Source organism: Amborella trichopoda, chromosome 9, assembly GCF_054954075.1.
Source record: "Amborella trichopoda isolate Santa Cruz 75 chromosome 9, AtrichopodaSantaCruz75HAP2 v2.0, whole genome shotgun sequence".
Classification (NCBI taxonomy): Eukaryota; Viridiplantae; Streptophyta; class Magnoliopsida; order Amborellales; family Amborellaceae; genus Amborella; species Amborella trichopoda.
Window position 1 is genome coordinate 37,296,768 of NC_142344.1, and position 7,993 is coordinate 37,304,760.

A 7,993-nucleotide genomic window follows, 5' to 3' on the forward strand; every position below is an offset into this window, starting at 1 on the left:
TTCAATCAATTGGTGCAAAAAGATATACTAAGTATAACAATATTCCTAAATTTAACCACATAAGAGAATTTTTCGTGTGAAAATATTTTCTAGAAAACAATTTCTCACGAACCAAACATGCCATAGACACCATTCTATTACGCCCCTTCCTTAACTCCCAAACCACCACCCCTCTCACAAATTTCCAATGAATCATCCTAAATTTCGTATATCACATAGTAAAAAAATGTAATCCACCGTTTCGTCATCAATTTATTACTCAGCAAGCACACATTTGCATATCATATGCCTACTATTATACTATGTTAGAGATGGTTCTCCCTTTCGTGACCCTATAGATGATGGGTTTTGTTTTTTTTTCTTTTCCTTTTTTTGGAAAAATTTTGGTTTCTTTAATGCAAAGAGATTGGAAACTACGAGAGGGTCTAATTTTTGTGAAAATTTATGTGCGGGTCCGTGTTCCATGCAGTTTTTTTCGTAGTTTGTCTCTATGTCAGATGTTTCCGACATCGAAACGGTTTATATACTAATTTTTGAATTTTTTTTTTAAAATTCAAATACGATCTGACATTTCTAATATCAGACCGCCTTGAGCCGTCAAAAAGAAAGCTTCAAAATTCGGTTTGATGTTTCAAATATCTGACAAAATTTTAAACTTCTTGGTAGAAAATGAGATACAATGTTTTTAACATCAGGTCGACCTAAAGGGGGAAATTATCCAATGTTTTAAGGCAATCTGATGTTTGAACATTGGACCAGACACAACATGGCCCCTAGCCTATTGAACTGCCTTAAACTTCAAAAAAAATACGAAAAAAAAAAAAAGAAGAAAAAAAGGAGATTGATGTGGGAAGATCGGACCATGCGGCATACCGCAGGAGAAAAAAAAAAAATACAAAAAAAAAAAAAAAACCAAGTAGGAGATGGACCGACCTGCGCATAGATTTTAGAAAATTTTTTACCTTCTCATAGTTTGGAATATGTTTTCCATGTAAGGACATAATTTTTTCTCTTTTCGTTTCCTTTTTCCCCTAATACCCTATCAATAGATTAGCCCAAATTGGCCATCAATTCAAAGCATAATGGAAGTATTATTTTCCATCAAATAATTGGAGATGCACGGTAGAATGGACATGAATAATATCGCCGCAGCTCATCGACGTTGAGAGAGCATAGAGCGTTGAGCATTTGATTAGACGGCGATGGCATCACATCCCAGTCCTACATGGCATACCCAAATTGTTTGAAGGGCAAAGTGTTTATAATGGTCTAGGGTCACAATCGTATAACTATGTCGGAGACTGTGTTGGACCCACAATTGATTATTGTCGTGTTCAACTGGTCCCTCCATCTTTCCATTACCGTCCCTTTAGGAATCAAAATTAAATCAATTGATGGGACGGAGATGACCCACTGTGGTCCTATGGATCATATATTTTTTATCCACAAATACATCTCAAAAATAGATTTTTAAGTGGTTACTCATTTCTATATGGACTAATAAAAAGAAAATGGTTTGATAGGTTTGCAGCCCTATCAAAAATAAGTGAATCTTCATTTCACAACTCATTGAAAATTACAATTCAAGCATTGAAAAACCTTCACATTATTCATCTCGACTTGAATATTATGGTTGTGAAAAAAATTAGGATTTCAAGCTCTAAAATTAATGTATATATTAACAACTATCTAGACCATCCCATTCGTCCTAAAAATAAGAGTTCAAAGAGCTACAAGATCAGTACAATTTTATAAATTTCGAATTTTATTGTCAGTGTCATAAATTGGTTTTAGAGCCCTCATAGAAATAATTGTTGCCGAAAATCTTTTTTGACTAGGATTGGAGATGTGGCTTTATTTGATTTTTATAAAGCCTAGGTCTTATAGAAACTTCATCCCTCATAGAAACCGTGTCCTAAATTTAATTTTTAGTATATGGATCAATACTACATTTTCCATTTCTAATTCTAAAGAAAAGGATGATGTGTTCATGCCTTCATGGTGATGCTGCTTCCCAATCCCTCACCCTAGCACAAGGTACGATCCGGCTAACTCAAGGCGACAATGGGGTTGTATGTGCCCCTGGCTGCAAAAACCGTAGTTGAATTGCAAAATAAAATCAGATTCATGGTGGCTGAATTCTTGGTCATTAAAAAGAAATGGTGGGGTTCTCAAGGTTGGACTAGATGTACAATCTAAATGTTTTCATCCAAGAAAGATATGTTAAAGAGAAACATATTGGTATTTGGAAATGCCCTGCAAATGGGTGGATTAAATTGAGTTTTGAAAGGACTTCTATAGGTAATCCTGGCCTTGCAGGTATAGGAGGCTTAATTCGTGATTCTCAAGGCAATTTGCTATAGAAAGTTTTTGGCCCTTTAGGTATTATCACTGCAAATGATGCTGACTATGCTGGAAGGAATCAAAGGAATCAAACTAGCAAAAACTTTCAACAAACCAGTGGTGGTGGAAGGGGACTCATTAAATGCTATTGAATTAAGAAAGATACTGAGTATCCTTGGAAGTTGTATAGCTTGATTAGGGAGATCCTAGACTGTTGCATGGATATGAAATTTTGCTTTGAACATGTGTATAGGGAGTATGATATGGAGGTGGATCGCTCAGCAAAATTAGGCTTTGTTGCTACTTGTTTAGTAGTTGTTTAATGTAGTTGTAATTGAGTTCTGCTCGTTTTTTTTGCGTTAGACTTTTGCTAGTTTTGAACCATTGTTGCTGATTGTAATAATGTACAAGAAGATTATCATGTAGTAGCAATAAAATTGTTGTTTTCTTTTAGAAAAAAAAAAAAAAAAATGTACCCCCGGCCCAGTGGATTGGAAGTTAGTGGTTTGGACCCGCTGGGTGAATAATTGGGTTCTAGGTCGCCTTGGTGTGGACCTGACTGATTCTCGATCCTGGTAAAAAGAATCCTACTTGGTGTGAAGTATACCATATATATAATTCACACAATGATTATGCATTCCAGCACAATATATCCTATATAATAAATGCAATATAAATTCATTTTTTACTTCAACCAAGACCCGACCAGATTGGGTGGCTTGTAGGGTTGGGTCCAAGTCTAATCACCCGGCGCCACCACAGAACCAGCCATGCTGAAGTCGACTCAACACGTTTACAATTGCGATTGAACCGCATCGGGAATCCCTTATGTGGAAGTAATAGTCATTTTTGCAGAAACGGTTAGATTTGATAATTGAAATTTTAGGATGTTTATGTAGATGTTGAATCCTGCCAGCCATCTATTGATGAGGACAGGCTTTAGTTAATGGTGATTGAGACTGTATCTTAAGTGTGTAGCATTGCGCTACGGCGCAAAACAAGTGTTCATGTGGCATCATGTTCTCCATATGGTGGCGAGAGGCCAGTCTTTGGATTTTGGAGGAAGACGCGCCCACCATGTGGCATGTTTGAGGGCTTTTCATATCATTCCCAACTTCAACAAGTTTCGAAACTAGGGTACCTACAAAACGTAGGCAAAGCAGGTTCACGACTCAGAATAGTTCTATGAGGCAACATTATTTGAAGGAAAATTGTTTCATGCGGCTTGGACCGCAATTCTACATTACGCGGTTTAGAGGTATAAAGCATCCATCTCAATGATGGACACAAATAGGTTGTCCAACTAAAAACAATTGTTATTAACAGTCCAAATTTTTTTTAATATATTTATTATTTTTTGTTTTCATTTATTTTATTTTTTTCCATATCCATGATCTCCACATTAAAGATTATATATTATGTTAAAATTAGGAACAAATTTATTTAAAAAATATATTTATTGCCAAACTTGCATTTCTACAATGGGCGGGTTGGCCATATAGAAACTGTGTCCTTATGTCGGCTTTTGTAAAGTAGAATCCCAAATCTCACCGGTTTTCCGTGCCCTAAAACTTGTAAGATGATATTTTCCTGTCAACAATCATCATGAATAAAAAAAGACATTTTTTTTAGGTTGTTTAGTGCTAAGAATCAAACTTGAGATATAGCGACTTTATATGTTAGTTGCTAAACACCGAAGCCTCAGACTAAATTGATGCCTGTTTACATCTTACAATACTTTTTCTAAATTGAAAAATTTAAATCTTTAGAATTACCTTTGAATTGCACTATTATTGAAGCTTCACATCTCATAATCGGGATGAAAATAAATTTGCGCATTTGTTCAATAAGGATTATAGTCAAGTAATTAAATAACCTATAATTGAAATACAGAAAAAAAAAAAAAAAAAAGATCCAAGTAATACAAACCATCACAGGGTCTCCAGCACTAAAACTAAGGTTTTGAACTTGATTTCAAAGTGCAGCCTTACCGAATTTCAAAGCCGTGGCCCCGAAAATATCACACTTAATAAATAGGTTATTTTTTTAATAATAATATGTTTTTGATATCTTGAATTAAAAAAGGAAAAAGCTTCCATAAGGTGTCACCTAATATTATTGAAGTAATGATATTATTGAAACAAGGTGCACTTAACAAATACACCTCAAAAGGTTGTTCCAACCACTGTTGTTCTCTTCACTTTGCGTCATGCGAAGAGTCTTTGGGTTTTCACACACCAGCGAAGCGAACCAGAGTATTACTTGTTTCTATTAGAACTTTACATTAGCGAAAAAGTGTGAAGCTAAAACTGCGTGTGCCACGTGTACAAAGAAGTAACAAACCAAAACACCACCTTAGTTTTTCTCTTTGACATGTATAAAAAGAGAAATACCAAAAAAGGCAACACAACCTACCTACTTTGATAAAGATCAAAAAGTTAAAAAAGGTATTGCTATTTTTTAAATTTAAAAGAACTGCCTAAGTATTTTTAACTACTACGCTCCTAAATCCAAGGTATTAAAAAAGTAAATTTAAAATTAGTAGTAGCAAATTAATATTTCTGCTATTTTATTTATTATTAAATATAATAATAATTTTAGTAAGTCAATAAATTTTTATTCCTTATTTTTAAAATTAAAAATATATTTCTATTTATTTTTTTAAAAAAAAACTCAAAGTCCTCCCCCGAATCAGCCGAAGCACCAAATTGATTCATTTTTTTAACCAAATCGAAACAAAGTCTGAAGCGAATCTAACAACATTGGTTCCAACATTGAAATGCCCTCCAATTGATCATCTCAACATTGTGGTGCGATGATATAGGGAGAATTGTGCCATACTCCTGCCGATCATGATCAAAACCTTATCCCATACTCCTGCCAATCATGATAAATAATAGTTTCCATCAATCCACATAAGATGACAATTGCGTGCTCTTCCCATGGTTATACGTGCTGGAATCATGTGAAGGCCAAATGCATGAGCGTGTATCATATGTGAAGAAGTTAATTATTAGAGAAGGCCAACGCCTAAACCTTGAGAAACTGCATGGACTATTTAAAAAGAAAAATATCTTCGTACTCTCTATTTTTAGTTTCCATTTCTCAAGAGACCTAAGAATTTAAACTATTTCTTGCGGCATAAAATCTCTATCGTTTCTATCTTCCTACCCCCGAGACCCCTTTGACCATATATTATTGACCTAAACATTTAATAAAATGACTCCATCTCTCTCTCTGCAAACTCTGTCTCTCATCCTCTCTTTCTCTTTGTTATTTGGGCATGAGGAGCTAATGATCTTCTTAAATACAAAACTAACGAGCACCAAACCTTCCTTCCAATTCAATCCATTCTCTCCTAACTCACTACTTTTTTTCTCTCTCTCTTTCTCTGCAACATCCATAAGCCCACTTTGAGGTGGATGGTGCTTGAAATTTTTAAAAGGAGGGAACAAGTCACGAACTTTGATATATAGTATCTTGGTTGTACGTGGAAATGGCCATAGGGAAGGTGTCAGAATTACAGGAAAAGCTCACGGAATTTCAGATTCCGGCCTTCATTTTATTGATAAGTGTTTCAGGCGAGAGCCATCATGAAGGTTGACCGCTTCTCAATTGCTTCACCACCCCTTTTTGGCTTCTGCATCCTCCAACCAAACCCTTTTTTTTCCAATGACTGTCTTCAGTGAATCATTGGAATTTGATTTTCCGGGCTACCTTATGTATGATTATGGCATTCTCAACCCAAATCAGAGGATTAAACCCTTCTCAATTTGCGAAGGCCTCGACAAAAAGCAGTGGACTGAAACCCTGACAAGTGTACGAAAAGCAGTGGTTTTGACGAAAATGGAGAAACAAAATCCTGACAAGTTGCAAGTGACTCTGATAAAGAACCGACAATTGACACCCTAAAAAGTCACAGAGCTTCAGAAGCAAAGTAGATGATCAAAACCCTAACAAGTAGCAAAGGTTTTGACCAAGAGAGGTGGGGAAGCTAGGATTGGATAACAGTGAGGTCGTCAATGGTGGAAGAACTTCGAGCGCTTCCTTTTCTTTCTCTGAATTCTCACTACAAAGCCCAAATAAAAGCACACAGTTTTCACAGAGAGAGAGAGACAGGAGAGAGAGATTTGAACGTTTGAGAGAGATAGAGATGGAGTCATTTTACAAAATGTTTAGGTAAATAATGTATGGTCAAAGGGGTCTAGATTGTAGGAAGATAGAAAATTTAGAGACTTTATGCCACAAGAAATAATTTAAATTCTTGAGTCTCTTGAGAAATGAAAGCCAAAAGAGGTGGTACAGAAATATTTTCCCTATTTAAAATAGAAAATTGTTTCCTGTGAGCTAGACCACAGTTCTACATATGCAGTCCATAAAGTATAAAGCATCCATTTTAAAGATGGATGCAAGTAGGTGTTCCATCTGAAAACAATGGAAACTAACGGTCCAAATATTTTATTACTAGAATTATTATTTTTAGTTTTTAAAATTTATTTATTTATTCATATTCATAATCCGTGTTAGAGATTACATGTCCTTAAAAATTAAGTCATAAAATCCATCTAAAAAATAGATTTATTAAGAGGCCCTCATTTCTACATATACGGGCTTGGCCGTATAAAAACCGGGTCCTTTAGAAAGAGTCAACTAAGAAGAGAAGTGTTTGGATTGGATATTGAGATTTGAGACAAAGAAATGGCACTTCAATCCATAGCTCTCAGTTTGCTTTAACGGCCCATCTGCTCTTCTGATTTTCTGGTAGAGAGAAAAAGAGAGACTTAGTGAGTGGGTGGGTTCTCCTTGGAGTGCCTCATTGCTTTCGCGTTTTCTATAAATACCCTATTACAAGAGATGGGATTACAAGGGGGTAAAGAAGGGTACATGAATGTGTGTGTGAGAGAGATAGAGGTCCTAGCAAAACAAGAAAACTGTTATAAGTAATCACACAACAAAGAAATCATCGTATTTAAATTTCCAAGATGTTCAAGAAACCAAATCACATTAGAGGATCACTCGGCAATAAGTTATGAAAATACAAAATACACAGTGTTTACATGGAACCAATAAAGTATCAAATCACACATCCACCACTTTCTATTATCCGCCCCCACAATCTATTTTGTTTTTTTTTTAAGGGTAGATCAGTGGGAAATACAAGGCCCTACCTATTTTAGAAATAGTTAATGATTTTTTAATGCGTTAGTGAGAATGAAAACCTCGACTGATAGTTGAAGCTCAGGTAATTCTACCTTTATAACGGCCACTATCATTGCGATAAACCATTCTTTTACCATCCTAATAGCAATCCCACCTCCCTCCCTATGTACAATTCTCTATAACCATCCACATTTCTTCACTTTTACATATATCATACATTTTACCAAATTGTAAAATCCTCCGTACTACACCTTGTTTCACCAACAAATTTACACACAAGTTTTTCTCCCTGCATGCATGTCGAAACCTCACCTCTCTTCTATTACACAACCCATTCGTTTCCTCCCACATCTGCTACAATCCCTCGTTCCCTCATTACACCACTTCATAACATTTAAATAAGGAAATAACTTTAATAAGGTTGTTGCGTTAAAATGTGGAATTAAAATGTACCTCTAAAATCCTTTAAAAAAGGTTGTTTTGATGTTGG